Here is an 18143-nt window from a genome sequence, read left to right on the forward strand (position 1 = left end):
AGACTGCATATAGCCATACACTTCAGGGTTGGCAATGCAGAATATCCTGGCAAACATGGCGAGATGCAGTGTTAGTCCTGAATCTTACCACCTCCGTCCACCACGCCCTCAACCCCCTCCCCCCACCCCATGTGTGACTCTTGCTTGTTTCCTTATATTTGCTTTTATCACTATCTAACTCTATTTTTCTGATTTTCTGGTCTTGAGTTTCCCTTAGAAGCAACATTTTAAAAAACTTTAAAAATAATATATTCAATGAATTAGTCTTTTGGACATGTGGCAACATGTAGATGCATTTCATGCCAAAATAGCTTCTTTGATAGGTGTTTCCCAAAGCAGGTATCATGTCCATTTCTTTAAGGCAGAAGGGCTTACCTCATATATTTTTTAAAGCTTCAATGTCTAAAGGCATTATTTCTAACAGAAATGGAATGCCAAAGTTGTGATCCAGACTGAAATCCCAAACAAAAGACACAGATGATCTGTGAAATTCTTGGTGTGATTTCATAATATTTTTTTCTTTTGGTTATATTTTAAGTAAACAAAATGAAATATTATCTTAAAGCATACACATTAACTTCCAAGCAAATGAAATTGAATGATAAAAACTGAGTCAGTGACCAAGAAGTATTTATTTGAGGCCTGTGATGGGCCTAATACTGTTTTAAGTGCCCAGTGGTGCACGGAAGACATAGAAGAATCATCTCTGCCCATAAGGATCTTTATATTTAGGTGGAGAAACATGCATAGACAATAATTCAAGGATAGTGTAGAAAACACAAATTCCTTTTGATAGGTAAAAACGTTCAGCACAGTGCCAACCAGACTGTAATCTCATCATAGGTTCTGTTAAGAACGTGGAGCCCCAGTGGAACTGACAAACAAACAAAAATCGAAGAATAACTTTTCCACTTTACAGATACATTTGACATCTTGCTGATTCTGAATAGTCTTGAGTAAACTAAAGATACCGTTGGTCATGCTGAGAAGGAGTAACTCCCAACCTAGGCCAAAGGCACAGTAGAGAAAACATTCTGTCCTGGCGGGAAAATAAGATGAAAGATGAAACAATAAAGCACTTTCCAGGTTCAACAGAGATCTAAATAAACTGAAGAAGTGAGGAGAGAACAAGACAGAGTTATGAAAAGATCAAATGGAAAAGACTTGTGGACCAGGTTGTCTCTGTGACTCACCTGGAAGTGAAACTGCTATCCCATGAGACATTGAGGTCTTTGAACTCTAGTCAGTCTTCTTCCAAAGCCTGTGTTCCTACATCTTTCATCTTCCTGTGAACAGTCCCTGGAGATGTTGTTTGGAGGGTAACATGATGGAATTGCTCAAGGCCCTTCCAGGAGACACAAGACGTTAAGGAAGGGGAGGTAGAACAGGGAGATTCAAACTCCAATGGCTCAAAAACGCTGCAGGTATAGGAGACAAGGGGGCTGGTGGGGAGCAGGGCTGGGAGAGGACTGCAGGTCCGAAAGCTCCCCCTGCCAATCAGCTGCCACCATCTGTTGTCATGGGGAGATGTGGACATGCCTGTTCTCTCAGGGTTTCAAGAGGAACCAGAAATCCAGTCGTTCATGTAAAGACATCTCTCACATTTGAAACATTGGAATTTAATTCAAGTTGGTTTTAAAAAAAAATACTGTGTAGGCTAACCAAAACATATTTCTAGTTAATAACTGACAGGTCGCAAACTCTGAGATGGTATGCCATGCTGAGCAGTCTTTATTACTTGAAGGTTTCTGCCTTTCTTTTACTCGAGAAAGCCTTTAGGGAGAAACTGGTCATCTTCCTTTGTGCTATTGACTTCAAGAAGGAGAGTGGAACTCTTTGGGAGAGAGAATGGTAATGGGTTAAAGGGTCAGAAATTGTGTGGGTCTCAATCACAGAAGCCCTAAACAGCCATTTGACTCTGTGCTAATCCGCTTGCAGTCTGTCCACCTAGAGTGTCAGCACTTGTAGGCAGAGGAGGGCTTGATATACCTTAGAACATAGTTGTAACTAGTGCAGGACAAAGCAGAAAGTGAGTGCCGAAGGAATGCTCAAATGTTGACTAAAACATTTAATGTAGATTGAGCTGTATGAAATGGGCAATATTTGATTGCTTTTGACCCAAAAAAGTCACTGTTGTGGTATTGTGACTGGCTCAAAGTCACCTCCTTTCTCAGATACTAACCCAGATAAGATGGTTGGCCTTGAGCATCAGAAGATATTTTGGGGGGAATTTAACATGATGAATAAAAGTGTGGGCTATGGAGCGAGACTGCCTAGGTTTGAAAACTGGCTCTGCCATTTTCTAGCTGCTTTGCCTCAGTTTCCTCATCTGTGCAATGGGGCTAAAAGTAGAACCTACCTTCTATTGACATTGTGAGGGTGAAAGGTGTTATTGAAAGTGACATTTAAGAATGGTGCTGGGCACTTATTAAGCTCTTAGTAAAGGAGAGCTATGATTTCCATGTTCTCTTTCTCCACTTCTCATAATCTGTCTGCTAAGGAAAGTTCGCCCTAGACACCTTACCCAGTCTAGCTTTCCCCTGACAGCACTTCAAAATGACCTATTCATCTCCTTATCCAAATTTCTTTCCCAACAGCTGTAATCTTAATTTTCACAAGAAATGCAGTTGGATAGGTTATGACTGAGACCAGTTTAGAGGTGACTTTTCCCTGTGGCATTTGCATTTTAAATAAAACTCTTGAGGAAGCAATCTTTTGTTTCCCAAACCTGCCTGATGGCAAGAAATACTCAAGGCTGTTCAACCTTCTAATCCCATCCTTGGAGATTCAGGCTTAGGTGGTCCAGGATGGGCTCTGGGAATCTATATTTTAAATAACTACCTCAGGAATTAATATTTTGGGGCAAGTTTGAAAGAAAAAACTATTTTAGGCCAAATAACTCAATTTCTGATGATTACATGCCATCCTCTATGATTGGTATCTTTTTTTCTTCTTTCTTGGGGGGAGTTTGTTCTAATGGCCCTTAAATCACAAATATGGGCCACTCTCTTGTCCATCCACACTGATAAACTGAGATCTTAATTTTGAAATTAATTGTGAAATTCTAAAATAAATTACTCTGTCATAAAGTCTACAAGGAGAGGATCTTGCTTGTGATCGTTGCTGATAAAAATACTCTTCAGATGAGTGCTATTCAAGGTGAGAAGGAACAATAATAGCACTTGCTTCACCTGGAAACTTGTTATACATGTAACCTCCTTTGGCTTCACCCTGGACCTCCTGAATCAGAATCTGCATTTTAAAGTGTCCTTGGGTGATTCACATGCATATTAAAGTTTGAGAAGCATAGCCTCAGAGCATGAAAAGACCTTTCTGACACATTTAATTTACTCAATATAGTTTGATTAGCAGTGATATTTAAAAATGTTGTCTTCTGTATTCTTAATGTTCTCTTTTTAAATAAAGTAATTTTGTGTTTTGTATTTTGACAATATCATTTTATTAATTTTTATTTTTAATTTAATTTTTATTTTATATTGGAGCATAGTTGATTTACAATGTTGTGTTAGTTTCACATGCACAGCAAAATGATTCAGTTATACATATATTTATATCCATTCTTTTTCATATTCTTTTCCCATGTACGTTATTACAGAATACTGAGTAGAGTTCCCTGTGCTATACAGTAGACAATATCATTTTAGATGAAAAGAAAAATATTTGATTATATATTTCTATCTGTAAAGAACCTCTCCTGTAGTTTAAAATGTCTTCCATATGTGTGGTACTTTAAACTGTGCACTTTAATGAAAAAAAAAAGAACATGTAGATAACCACTATGAAAGTTAGCTCAACAAAAGTTCCAAGCATACATTCCACATGTGGCAACTTATAGAAGAGCACACTAGCATGATCTATTTTGACGTATCTGTGGTTTCCTTGCAGAATATGTCCTAGCCACCTCTCTAACTTTTTAATGAAAAGTTACAGAGGAAAAATTAAACCTAGTTCAGATCAGTGACATTTATTTACTAGATAGTATTCATTTCTTCATGTTTAGTAGGGGGAAGTGCTTACATTTTTAAAAAAATCAAGCTGACTTAGATATATGTGATAAAAATTAACATTGTCTTTATGTCTTCTTAATTTTTACCTTTTATTCACCTACTTCCAGCCCCCAACCATCTCCTGTAGGGTATGTCCCACATACAGTAATTGCTCATTTAATATTTGTTGAGTTGAAATTGAATTGTCTCACTCATGGACTCTCCCTTTATGCTCTTGGTCACGTATCAATCTTTTCAGTCTAAATACACATATAATCCTTGTGGTCCACACAATCGTTAAATATGAAAGAGTGAGTCAGCTCTCTATGGACACTTGCTAAACACTCATTGAAGATTATGTTGTTTTTACAGAGTATGTCTCTTTGAGGAGAAACATGAACAGGACAACATGCTTACATGAATTTTTAGTCTATTTTTAGTCTGTTTTGATATGCATCAACTGATTCAGATGAAGCGTGTTATTTCACGTAGGAAGAAGAAGCTACTGAGTCAAGTGTCCAGAGAACATATGTTGTTTTACTAGAAAGGTAATCAGTTTCTTTGAGTCATCCACACTTTCAGGGGAACATATACTGGGAGAGGGGGTGTCTGGGTATAATTTTAAGTATCAGGGATCTATGGTTTAAATAAGGGCAACCACAGATCACTGGTATTGCTGTCTTACTTTTGAAAACCACGACTTCTCTTTCTACCCATATTTGTAAGTCAGATCTATATGAAGAATTGGTTTGTTTAAAATAAGATTTTAGCTAATACAACCAACAACCTAGAAAGAGAATTGTTACTGCTTCTTAGAGTTGAAACTGACTTGGGAATGTCTGTATCATCAGAATATTGTTAGCATGGCTCTAGTATAAAGTTCAAAGTATGGTGAGGTGCAAAGCATATAGTCAACACAAATTGGGATAGTACATAGATGACATCATGTATATAAATATAAATATTGTCTTATTTTATGATAGCCATAAAATTTTTCATAGCTCTTCACTGATGTGTGTGTCTATATTTTTAAAAAACCCCTTCTTTAAAAAATTCAAACAGTATTGAAATTATAAACATCTGGGGGAAGGGTTTTCTTGAAAATTTATTAATTTCATGGTACTTCATTATATTTCCAGAATATCTTACATTTAAAAACCAAATTACCTATATATTCCAACACAAAGACAGTAGACTCAAGTTCATTATGTGGTAAAATGCCAAGACAGCTGTTTTTACAATGATCTTGGACATTTCTTTTCTAAGGGAATAGAAAAATATTGGAGAAAAACATATTTAAAATGAGAAATCTGATAAACAAATTGCTTCCATATTTTTCTAGTTAGGAAGAAAATGTGATACATAATTATACTATTGTGAATTGTAAGCTTAAATTTTTTTTAAATGAAAGAATGCTACACATGGTGATGTAAGGCTGAGAACCCCTTATGAACTCATTCTTGGATCTACTGCCTCTTCTGGATGAAGCCTGTCTGTGCTGTCCAATAAGGAGCCGCTAGATGTAGGGGACTCTTGGGCACTGAAAGTGTGACTACCAAGACTAAAACAGTGAATTTTAAATTTTATTTAATGTTGATTTAAAATTGAGGTTTAAATAGTCACGTGTGGCTAGTGGCTATAATCTTGGTCAGTGCAACTCTACAATAAAAATGGAAGAGAATTTTAGTTCCCAGGGAACCATCTCTGGCTTTTCTTGTGGCTGGAATTTTGTTAGTAGACTGCTATACCCCAGAAATTGGGGTTGGGCTTTCAGATTTTTCTGGACTAAACAGCTAATTTAGATCAAATTTGAAGCACAGTTTGTGAAGAGGAATGGTATGCATATTCATACCATATGCATAGCAATAAGGATTGCTAAGGTTACTACATGTACATCTCTCTTCCAAATTCTCTCATTTTCAAAGAAGTTCACCCCAAAAGTTTGCATGTGGGAGACAGCTTTCGTGTGAGCTTCTCATTCCTCTGGGTTCCATTCCACCCACCACTTCTCCCAAATAACATCTCCCCTGAATTACTCATTTAGGTGAAGGAAGGGATGGCCAGGATTGCAACCGTATCCCAAACCTTTTTAATCAGGTTGTTGAGACTGAAGGGCAATACAAATGTGATTTCCATTCATGCTGACGATGGCTGGGAGATAAAGCCACAGGCACACATTGCAAAGCGTAAGAACTTCAGTCTTCTAATACAAGTCAGAGGAGTCACAGAGGCCTGAAGAGCCAGCCAAGCTCTTGAATAAAATGTCTGCAGCAGTGCTGGAGAAAGACACGTTTAATGCTCTAATTTAGGTGAGAAGACATGAGGGTAAGGAATTGACCAAGCAAGGTGTGGAATGATCAGATTTTACTGGTGCAAGGGAGCTGATAAAGAACATTTCAACACCTTAAGTCATAAATTTATCCAGAGAGAATAAATGTCTTGACTCAGATCACAGGTATATGGGAAGGGAACTATGGTCTATACTCTGAGTCAATTGCTAGGCCAGCAGTTTTAACTGGAGAATATGTTTCTTACTTTCCTAATTCCCTGAGAGAAAGCCCTGACTGTTGTTTCTGGGATAGACCTAGAAGAGGGCAATTGAGAGGCCAACTTACAGCAGGAATGTCTCGTCTCCTTTCCCCAGTGTGATCCGCAGAAGAGACAGTCCCCAAACAAGTCTTCAAATAGGGGCTTTTTAATAACCTACAATTTCAAGCCTTTTAAGGTCACTCTGGGAGAGAGGTTTAAGATGAGAGAGTTCTTTTTCCTTTTGTAAAAAGAAACCTCTAGTTTTCCAAACATTTCATAAACCTCTTGAACTCTTTGGAATGAGCCAGAAGTGGAAAAAGTAACTGGAACTTCTCGGGAAAAATTAGTGGTAGCTGTTGAAAAGAGCATTTATCCATATTCCAGGCAGCAAGGAAGTCTGGACATTTCTGAACAGGCAGAGTGTGTTCAGTTGGGACATTGCTGGTCAGGTAGCCTGGTCTAGAAGTGGCTGGGCTGTTTTAGTTTCCTGGGGTTACCATAACAAAGTACCACAAACTAGGAGGCTTAAAACAATGGGCATTTATTCTCTCACAGTTCTTGAGGCTGGAAGTCCAAAATCAAGGTGTTGGAGGGGCCAAGCTCTTGCTGAAGTCTCTAGGGGAGACTTTGTTTCATACCTTTCTCTTAGCTTGTAGACGCACATGTCAATCGCTACCTCTGTCCTCTCGTGGTGTTCTCTTTTGTATGTTGTGATGTCTCTCCTCTTCTGCGTGTATCGGTCTAACTCAGATGTACTCCCACACACAGTGACATCTAGTGGGTCTGGAAACAGGCATCTGAATCCCCTTGAATGCTGGGATTCCCTGATTGTTTGAGTATCGCTTATTCCTAGGACTGCAAGCTTATGTGTTTCCAAGGAACTTCGCTGACACTGTAGAGCTATCAACATGGAAGGAGGCTCAAATCTATTAACAGCTCTGTAAACCTGGTAGATACAAAGTATGTTTGATTTTCTTTTCTTTTCTTTTAATTGTTTTGAGAACCAATAAAATTCCACAGAAGCCAACATGGAACATGAGACATGAGTCATTTCCTCTGTCTTTAGTACCTTTAAGCCGCAAGAGGGGCACAGTCCCATCTGAAAGAGACTTCACAATTGTATATGAAAATTTGCTTCATGAAATATGACTCTTAAAGGTAAAAACAGGGACTTCCCTCGTAGTGCAGTGGTTAAGAACCTGCCTGCCAATGCAGGGAACACGGGTTTGAGCCCTGGTCCGTGAAGATCCCACATGCCGCAGAGCAACTAAGCCTGTGCGGCCACAACTACTGAGCCTGCACTCTAGAGCCCACGTGCCACAACTACTGAAGCCCGCATGCCTAGAGCCCGTCCTCCACAACAAGAGAAGCCACCGCAATGAGAAGCCCGCGCACCACAACGAAGAGTAGCCCCCGCTCACCACAGCTAGAGAAAGCCCGCGTGCGGCAACAAAGACCCAACACAGACAAAAATAAATAAATAAATTAATAAATTAATTAATTAATAATAATTAAAAAAGGTAAAAACAGAGATATGTTTTACCCAGTCTCCTCATCAACTTTTCCTTGGCTCCCTTGCCCCTCTCTCATTGTCGGCTTTGTTTTCAGACCTTGAGAGAGGTCTTTGTTCTGGTCACAGTTGAATTGGTGGATCGTGTTTATCTAGAGCTTCTGTACATGATCATAATCCTAGGGGAAAGCTACTTAAGATGTTCAAGTGTGGTTCAGTTTAAATATTTATAGTGAGCCGTATAGACAGCTGATATGAATGAGGAACTACATGTTAAATTTTAAACATCAGGTGAATAACGTCAAACCAGTGGAAATGTTTGTTTCTTGTGTATATAATCATTGGATCAAATTTGAGTGTTAATATATTAACAGATTACTGAGTAATGTTCTCAAAGTAGGCAGGAAATAAAGTAGCTATTTGTTCTAAGATGAAAGTTATTGCAAACTATATGCTACCATTTGTATTTTCTTTCTAAAAACTTAGCAAAATCAAAATAGCATTAGCCAACTACTTTAAATTTTTACAACGATGTTAAGCTTTATTACCTGAGAACTTTGTTAGAACATGCATCATAAAATACAGATAATGTTTTAAAAATTGTCCCCTGCTTCTGCTTCCTGAGTTCCTGGGGTAGAGCTATTTTGGGCCTATGTTTAGTCCCAGATATAGTCCAGTTCGTAAGCCAAGAGTGGCCTGGTATGGTGGGTCTTCTCTTTGGCAAGGATTGAGTTTGATTGTGCTGGGAACGGCATGAGCTGAGCCAGGCCTCCTCGGCTGGGGCCTTGGTTAATGCTTGTCCTCTTCCCAGGGAGTTTGCTTCTGTTCTCTGAACCTCTAATCCTGGTTGGGGCCTTGCTGTGAATGCACCCACCTCCCAGTCACAAACTTTCCTGTTGCTCTGGCTGGTGCTTTTCTCCATCAGCTAGTTTGGAATTCTTGTTGTCATTGCTTCCAAGAAGCATGTTTTGATACAGCCATTAACTGCAGTGTTGCCTTCCCCAATTTGTGTTTCCTTAACTTTCCCAACTCAGCTTGTCAGATACCAAATGCCACCCTCCTGCTCTCCGGAGTTTCCATATGCGGGGCTGTCTTTGGCTCTGCTCAGGGTCGGGAGGGGCCTGTGGTCTGGCCGATGCAGAGTTTGTGTAAGGAAATTAGGATGGGTAATCTGATTGGAAGGGAAATCTGTGAGATTTACTGTGAAGCTACATTTGTGAACAGACACACCATTTTCTTCAGATTAAACACATATTTGAGGTGCTTTGGGAGAGGCTGATGGAGATTATAGGCAGTGGGGTTCAGTCTTCCCAGGGGGGCCCCTTTATACTGCTGCTGAGCCCAGACATTGCTTTCTTATTTTCTAGGAAATATTATATTTCTTTCATCTTAAGGCTTTAATAAACCATGGAAAAAAATAACTAAACATAGTTTGTTTCTTTCTTAAAAATAATATAATTATATTAAGACTTGACAAGTGGCCCTAAAATATCTTAATCCAAAGAAGTGACTAGTTACTAGTGACTAGTTATTTCCAGCAATCGAGGTTGTCAAGGCTGGGGGCAGCACTCTTGGCAACTTGCAGTACTTGAATCAAGATGTGGCTTCTGTAACTTTATGCCTGAGGTCATTCAAGTGATGGGAATAATGGTCTTACTCATGTATCGCTTTTCCCCCCTAAAGTCCCAGGTGTGGTCTTTATGTAGCTAGGACAGTAAACTTCCTCTTAAGAATGAGTATTTGCTTTCTGTTTCAATTTCTCCATCAAAACACGGTCCTTAGCACTGAAAAATGTTCACAGAATACCCGTTCAAGACATTTATTCTTCTTACTCTTTTCTTCGCTGCTTTCCTGTTTGGTCTTTTTTTCTGTCTTCCTGTAATAACTCACCCTCCGATGTGGCTACTTGCTGACAAAATGGAGTATGGGACAGAGGTGAACCAGGAGATAGTTTTTTTAGGGGGAAAAACCCCCAAATCTGAAATTAAGATAATCTTAAGCAAGATTTTCAGTAGAAGCCAGAACATCAGGATAATAGTTGAAACTGTTATTGAAGTACTATTTTCAAGTTTTGTTTTGTTTCATTGTTTTTGTTTTTTGTTTTTGTTTTAGAGAGCTCACTGATTATGGCCAAGACTGGTCAGGTTGACGCACTTTCCTCAGCAGGTGTGAGGTCAGAGGAGGTTTGTAACTGGTTTGTGAGTCAAACTTGGACAAAAGAATCAGGAACAAAGATGGCAGATGATAAGCTTTCTCAGTTATAACCTCATAGTGGCCTGAATCATCACATTTACCTTGGCCTTGAGTGATAGGACAAAGGAGTGCAGATTTACCTTATCCTACCTTCAAAGTGGACAGTATGTCTTTCTAGACTAAATCCTTAAGGACATTAAAAAATAAAAAGCCTTCAACCTAGAAAACAGAAATCTATTTTTCATATGTGGTAAAATATGGCTACAAAAGCCTTTTATTATTCAGTTTTCCAGTTTAAAAAAAAAATCATCTGTTTGCTTCCTCTGCCAGGTACATATGAAGAAACTTAAACACATTCTTCTATTTCACACAATATCAATATATTACTAAATATGTAGATGAAAACCAATCAGAGCCATTCCCTCAGCATGGATCCCAGAATGAAGACAATGTGGAGAAGTCTTGTGATGCACAGGTAGTTTGAGTGAAAATTTGCTTTATGGTGCAGGCCACTGGGGTTGGTTTTTGTCACAGTATGATTTGATGTGCATTGACTGCTACAGAGTTATAATTAGGTAAACAATAGCAACAACAACAGAGGCTTACAAGGGATCAGTAGGATTGTGTGTGTGTGTGTGTGTGTGTGTGTGTGTGTGTGTGTGTGTGATCTTGTGCATGCATCCTTATTTGCGTGTGGACACTGGATGATAAAACTTTTCCCATTCTTCATGCTACGCATTCCTCTCTCTCCCTATAATTAATCTCTTCTATTTAGAGAAGTGAGTGGACAAGGAAGAGTGGTCAAGTCTGGGGTTTGTTTCCTCCATTTCTTATTGGGTGAGGAGGACAAGGAGAATACTGTCTTGTTTCTGTCTAATAATTAGGAAGGAATTGAATCTGGTTGCTTTTGCAGATCTGTCTAGCTTATGACTTTATGTTGTTATATGTTAACGCTATATAAGAGGCATGATTGAATCTTCACGAAGAAGAGGGACATTAAACCTGTTGTCCAGGGAGCTGAGGCATGAGAGAGGGCAGAGGAAGTAAGTCTGTGAGACATTGACCCTTATGCACAAACATGTCTGCTGAGTGTGTAGATGCAACACAGAGCTAACAATGACTGGATTACACATAGATTTATTTTATCAGGTAGATTGTATTATCATTCATCTTATCCCCATACACTTCCAGTAGCAGGATTCCTGAACTTTGGCCTGCACATCATGTCCTGGAGTCACTTTTTATTGTGTTACCCTTTGTAGGTATTGTCATAAAAATATACTCTGTAGAATGGGCAATTTTGCATTGTTGAGGGGATTTCAAGAATCAGTGATGAGAAAGGGATGCTTGGGGATGAGAGAAATTAAGGAGGTGTGAACAGAAAAGGGCCTGTCTGTTCTACATATGATTGAGTTGTTCCAAATCTACTACAGACAAACTTCATGAGGGTGTCAAGCGCAATTTGCTAAAGAAAGCATGGGATTTGGAATTCAAGGATAACTCAACTTGGGTTCCCCCAGAAACAGAATCTGTGGTGAAATTCGTGTGTAGGAGGTTTATTGGGGAGTGCTCTTGAGATCAACACCCATGGAAGGGAAGGAAAGACAGGTTAGGGTTAGGGTTAGGGTTAAGAGGGAGGAAGAAATCGAGCTTTGATGTAGCCGCAATGGAGACCTCAGCTGACAGTGACAAAGTTCTTACGATGGGATGGCCTTTCTGAGCTGTCTCGAGGTAGAGGAGAGGACCAAGCCTTTGTCTCTCCATCAATTAATCATTGGATGTGGGCCACCTTGGAAGAGGTGTGACTTTGGGTGAGGAACTGACTTCAACTTCTATTTTTTTGTTTAGGTGTTGGGCAAGCTAGGAAGACTTGAATTCCCATGAATTATAAAGAAATACTGTATCAAATGAGCCATAGAAGAGAGAGACACCTGTAAACAGACAAGTGTCTTTTAATGCTATTGTTCTTATGCTACACAGGCTGGAAGGCAGAGCTGCTGCCCTGCACAGTTCCTAGGGGCTTATCTCTATAATATGCTTCATGTGAGTATTGTTCATATGAATTGCACTCCCTAGATTTGTGCAGTGAACAACCTGTACAGCCTTAAGCTGTGCTCTAATATAAGAAATATGGCAATAGAAATGAATGTGACTTTCTGAAATCCAAGAAAATTGCCTTTAATTTGTCAACATCTAACTAATAGTCCAGATTATAGAATTGCCTTGTTCTTTTCTTCACCTGGCATCACTCATTTTATCTAGTTGATTTTGTCTTCTTTTGAATCTGTTTGTTTTGTGGCTAATCCTAACATATCTGATGTCTGGGGATCACATTTTAAATAATAAAGACATATTCTGCTTTCCTTAGGGGGCTGAAGTTCTCTAACTCTTTTTTGTAATTATATCTAAAATCTGTGACATTTATTGAAACAGCTGGTTACGTAAATGGGATGATCTCTTCAGCAATAAATGTGGACCCAGGTTCTACACATGTACACACCTCCAGAGGGGAGAAAACTGTCCTGAGAGTCAACTTAGCAAAACATCGGTTTCCACTTGCATTCTCACTCCTATAGTATCTGAAAGCACTGAAGAAGGGCAGTTATTCCAGGCAAGTGCCCTGGTGTAGTGAGGGCATAGCCTCCATAATCCATGATTCCATCCATGAACCTTTTAACTGAAGACCCTTGAGTTCTCTACCTGTCATGCCGTCTTATGAATTTCTTAGTATAATCTTCTTTTTCTGGTAAAGGGGTCTGGTTTTTGAGGAAGCTAGCTAAAAAATGCAGTATTGCTTTTGTGTAGTTTCACCTCCCCGCCTTAAAGGTCTGGAATTCTTCTTACGTACCAGAAGAACTAAGTCTTAGAGTCAGTTAGAAGAATTCAATAGACTGGCTACTGAAAATGCAAGTTGTCAAAATAAGAAAACAGAATTGGGACTTCATCCACCAGAACCAGCATTCTGAGTTTTGCTGAAAATCAGTTGGATAAAAGTCAAGAGTAACCAAGAAGATGTGGCTCAAAACTTGAGTGGAAAATACTGTCTTGTGGGGCACGTTACATTATAAATAAAACCTTTTATCAAGCTGTGGAGCCTGGCGACCTGCGCTGCATCTGCCAGAGGGCGTGCTCACCATGTACTATTTTCAATCTTGCTGAACTGACTACACTCATCCCCAGGCTCAGAGGCAGACCCGTGTTGCATCAGACTCAGGCTATTGACTCAATTGTGTCCAGTTGAGGTTTGGCCAGTGTCTAATGAGGTGGTTTGGCATGAAGCACTGTTCTGTTGGAGGAGCAGCTAGTTAACTAAGGTCATAGAATAAGAAGAGAACAATGAGGGTGAGATGAGAGCTGACCACATGTGCAGACAGAAGGATTGGCAGTCCCCTGGGGGTGGCGGTTCCAGCTGGACCACAAGCATCTTCAGCTGAAGTGAACTGAGGGAGCCTCTGTCACAGACAACCCCGGCTTTCACACCTGACCCTACCTGTCAGCCATCATGGTGGCCTGCTTGTAAGAGCGATCTGATCACTAAGACTGGTTTCATCACATTCAGTTAGGAAAGGCTGCAGTACCTGCCTTGTGTAAAGGCGTTGACCAGACAAAGCCAATGGGAAGTAAAGAATGACTGTGGAAAAGGAAAAGATCACGTTGTGCGAACCTTGGCGGTTAAGTGTCTCTCTCTCCACATGCTTCTTCCTTTCGGGAGATTTCTGCCTTCATCCAAATTGAGACAAGGCCCTAATTAGAACAAATGACAACTAGTTAATGCAAAAATGAATGACTGAAGTTGCTTGTGAACCGTGACCCAGATTGTAGGCACACCAACACTTTTAAAACCTGAACAATTACGGGAACAAGCTTATTTTAAAGTTGAACAGACAGGCTGACAGCAGAAAATCTTGAGACATTAAGCAAGGGAGCTCCTGAAATTTGTAAGTACGTCCATTTTAAGAATACGAGGGTGTGTCTGCATGCAGCTTTGGCAGCTGTGGGCTCTGTGGCTAGGTGAAAGTATTCAGACTAACCATGAATGGGAAAGAGTTGATAATTTAGGGCAGAGGACAGTGTGTTCAATTCAGCACACAGGGAATAAGATAGTAGGATATAATGCCAACTGTGTCCATATGCTCTATGGATCTGGTATATCAGAGAACTGGAAAAGTTATCTCCTCTGTTTGTGTAAGCATGCCACTGATATTCCTCATCCCAAGAGACATTCCAACCGTTTACATTTCATGCTTCCTGGAAAACAAAATCTCAGACTGCCTGGAAGGTTTTGCTACTTTATGACATTACTGCCAGCATTTCATTAGAACCATATTTAGTTGAATACCTTCGGAAGAATTTTATGTACAAAAAAAAAAAAAAAAAAAGAGGACCCTGAATGAATTCTTTATATGTTGTTGTATTTTGACAAACAGTAATTAACTTGAAAGAGGGTCAACATTCTCTGAAGGTAACATTATTTGTTGACTCAGTATTTACATATATAACAAACTAAAAATAACTGTGTTGCAGAAAAAATGATTGACTGAATGTTTGGTTTCTACGCTGCCACATAGACATAATTTTAAGGTGCAAGAGGAAAACTCTCAAAGCAGCATGAAATCTGATTCTTCATGCTGTCACGGGGCCAAACACCGGTGGTAAGAGGTTTGGCTTCAGCAGTATCATTGTACATACATCACATTTATTGTTTAACAATGTCAATAATTTGTATTCTTATGTTGGTTTTGTGGCTGTTTGTTAGTTCCTGGGAACCCCCCAAAATGAAGTGTTACAGAACCAAAAATGGGGGAAATTTGAATTAGGATCAGTCAGTTGGTGGAAGGAAATTCATCAAACCATTTGGCTTGAAAATTCTATACCGTCCTAGCAACAGCTGATGAAGGACATTATCACAGCGTGTGCAGGAGTTAACCCTGAATGTGACTCAGTGCAACAATATCAACATGCCCAATGTGCGTTTCCTTATGAAATAGAGAAAAAACTAAATTGGAAATTTATTTTAAATATATGTAACTCTCAGAACATTCGAGGTTCCCCAATCTTGACTAATTGCTGGGAGGATTAATACAGAACTAAGCCTATTTTGTCAAGTTGGCATAGTCAGTAGAAGTCAGGGAAACAAAATACTGATGAGCTTGGTCAGCTGCGGCTGATGTATACTAAGATTTAACCGAATTCAGCATCTTCAGTGTCCATAGAGTTTCACAAATTCTTCAATAAGAGTATGTAATTATGAAAATTAAGCATGCTTCATGCAATTTTATTTACAAGATGAACTCGTCCAAACAAATCCCTTTTCATGGACTACTTTATGTAACTATTGCTTTGCGCCAGCTTAAACTTTTATATAGCTCAAAATTGTGAAGTCTAAATTAATGATATTTAAAACTACTGAGAATATGGACATAACAAAACAAAGACTAGGTTCATTTTTAATAATTTTAGATATTTTTACAAGAGCAATATACATCGTAAAACTCATCAAATCATTAACATGTGTATAAACAAGCACTGTAAATTGGGGACATCAGTAATTAATTTATGTTTTGGGATTCTTTTTTCAAAATGGAATCTAGTTCTGTCTTTCTGAAACCTTTTATGCCACATTTTGATGTGTGAAAAACTAAACATAAATGGTCAGGGTTAGATCTTCCTCCGATGGTAGTTTGGGGTGATTTGCAACAAGCAACACCCTTCCATACTCTGCATCTGTATCTGTGCTGTGCACCAGACACTCCACAATGATCGTGCAATGTGGGTGTCCTTTGTCCTTGAATCTGCACCCTCCTTCTAGCTGGAGGCCTTTGGATTTTCTTTCACAATTTCCCTTCCTGCTTCTCCTCTTCCTCCCATTTCTCTTCTCCTCTTCTCACCCCTCCTCTCCTATTACTCCTCATCTTCCTCCTCTCTCCCTTCCTCTTCCCTCTCTTATAAATTTAGATATAAGTATATAGATATAAATTTAATGGTAGCAGTATTTTGTATTGTTAAAAATTAGAAAATCAGGTGAATAAACATCATATTGCCACCAACCCTAGCTCATCATTTTAAACTCTAATGTACATCATTTCAAGTCTCATATCTATATAGAACATATATAATATACATATGTGGTTTTTCATATATATATATAGTTGTTATATATATGTAAACACATTTGTATGTTTTGTGTATGTACATACATATAAAAATACATGCATATACGTGTGTGTGGTGTGTGTGGTTTGTTGCTTCGTAACCTGCTTTTTTCAGTTAACCATCTCCATTTTACTATTTCAGTGCATTTCTCTTTCATGTGACAACCCGAAGTTTATTGGAATTTCTCCAGTTGACTCCAGGATGACCTCTGTGGTTGGTGTGTCCAAAAGAGTGTCCGATTCACACCCACAGTTTGCTTTGGGTAGTTATGCCCCTTAAGTCTCTTTCCATCTAGCACAGACCCTTCGTATCATGACACCATTTTGCTGAGCAAACAGGGCCACTTGCCCGCAGGATGGGTCTCCTTCTTTTAAATATATTGTCCAACAACTACGGCAGGAACAACTTTGTGGATTATTTTGGGATGGGATTCAGTTTGTTCTCAACATTGACAACACTTCAGTTTACCGTTCACAGGTTGAGAGTGAAATAAGCACTGATTGGTAACTTTTTCTTCCTATCTAGATTTTGATGTATTTTTCTTATCCATCAGAACGTGCCTAGATGTGAATTTTTTTCATGAAAACCATTTGAATCTCAGTGTGCAGATTCAGATCTTTTTTCAGCCCCGGGAATATTTTTCTTTCATGTATCTGGTCCACTTTTTTCTCCCCAAACACCCATGATGTGTTTGCTAGATTTTTTACCACTCTTTCACCTTTTCCCACATGACTTCTACTTCTTTCATTCTTGTGCTTTAAGATATTTTTTAAAATTAAGCTGCTGATCCGAGCATTTGGTGGTCAAACTCTCCTTTATTATCTACTGATTTGTCTTAGTTTGAAAATGATTTTAATTTCTAGAAATTGTTTTTGTTTGTGTTTGTGTTATTCCATTTTGTTCTCCTTAAGCATTCATGATTAATTTTTATTCAGATAATCACCTGTCTCTTCTAGCAGTTCTATAGTGTGTGTTCAAATTGTTAGTTTGATCCTCTTCTTTTAGGCTTTTGGGGCTCCATAGATCAGTAATTTTTTTCTGCCAGCACATTGGAGCTTGAAATATTGGTGGGACTGTTGGGAATCCTGCTGCAATTCATTCATTAGCCTATGGGCTACAGGCAGGATGTTAGCACCCTGTAAAGTCTCTTTACTCTCCACCTTCCCATAGTTTCTTGGTCGAGTAAGGTAAGGAAGGCTTCTCATTTTCAGTCTCAGAAACTAGGAGACAAGCCATATAGAGAAAAGATTCACGGTCCAAGAATCCTATACATAGCCAAGACTCATTCATATGTCGGGGTGAGAGGCATGATCTCGGGAATAGGCAAGAACTCAGGCTGAATGCCACCCACGTTCCCCATATTAGGAAAATGCACGAAATGGACTATAACTAGACAACAAATTAACCAAAGTAGGGACTTCAACCTGAACAGCAATGAAGAGAGACAACCACAGTGGTGAGACAGTGGTCCAGAACTGGGAAACACAAGGTCTGAGTGGCACACCTGGATTCAATTCTCGATTGTGTCACATTTTCTGTGTGACATTAGGCATGTATTGAACATCTCTTTGCCTCAGTTTCTTCATCCGTAAAATAAAGAATGGGAATAATGGTAGAGTTTATCCCATAGTGTGGTTGCAAAGAGAATAAGTGGTTTAATAAATGTAAAACATTTAGAAGAGAATCTGGCATGTAATATATGCTGAGTAAATGTTATATCATTATTATTCTATACAATAGTCTAAGAAAAT

The sequence above is a fragment of the Balaenoptera physalus genome (assembly GCF_965194825.1).
Source record: "Balaenoptera physalus genome assembly, chromosome: 9".
NCBI lineage: Eukaryota > Metazoa > Chordata > Mammalia > Artiodactyla > Balaenopteridae > Balaenoptera > Balaenoptera physalus.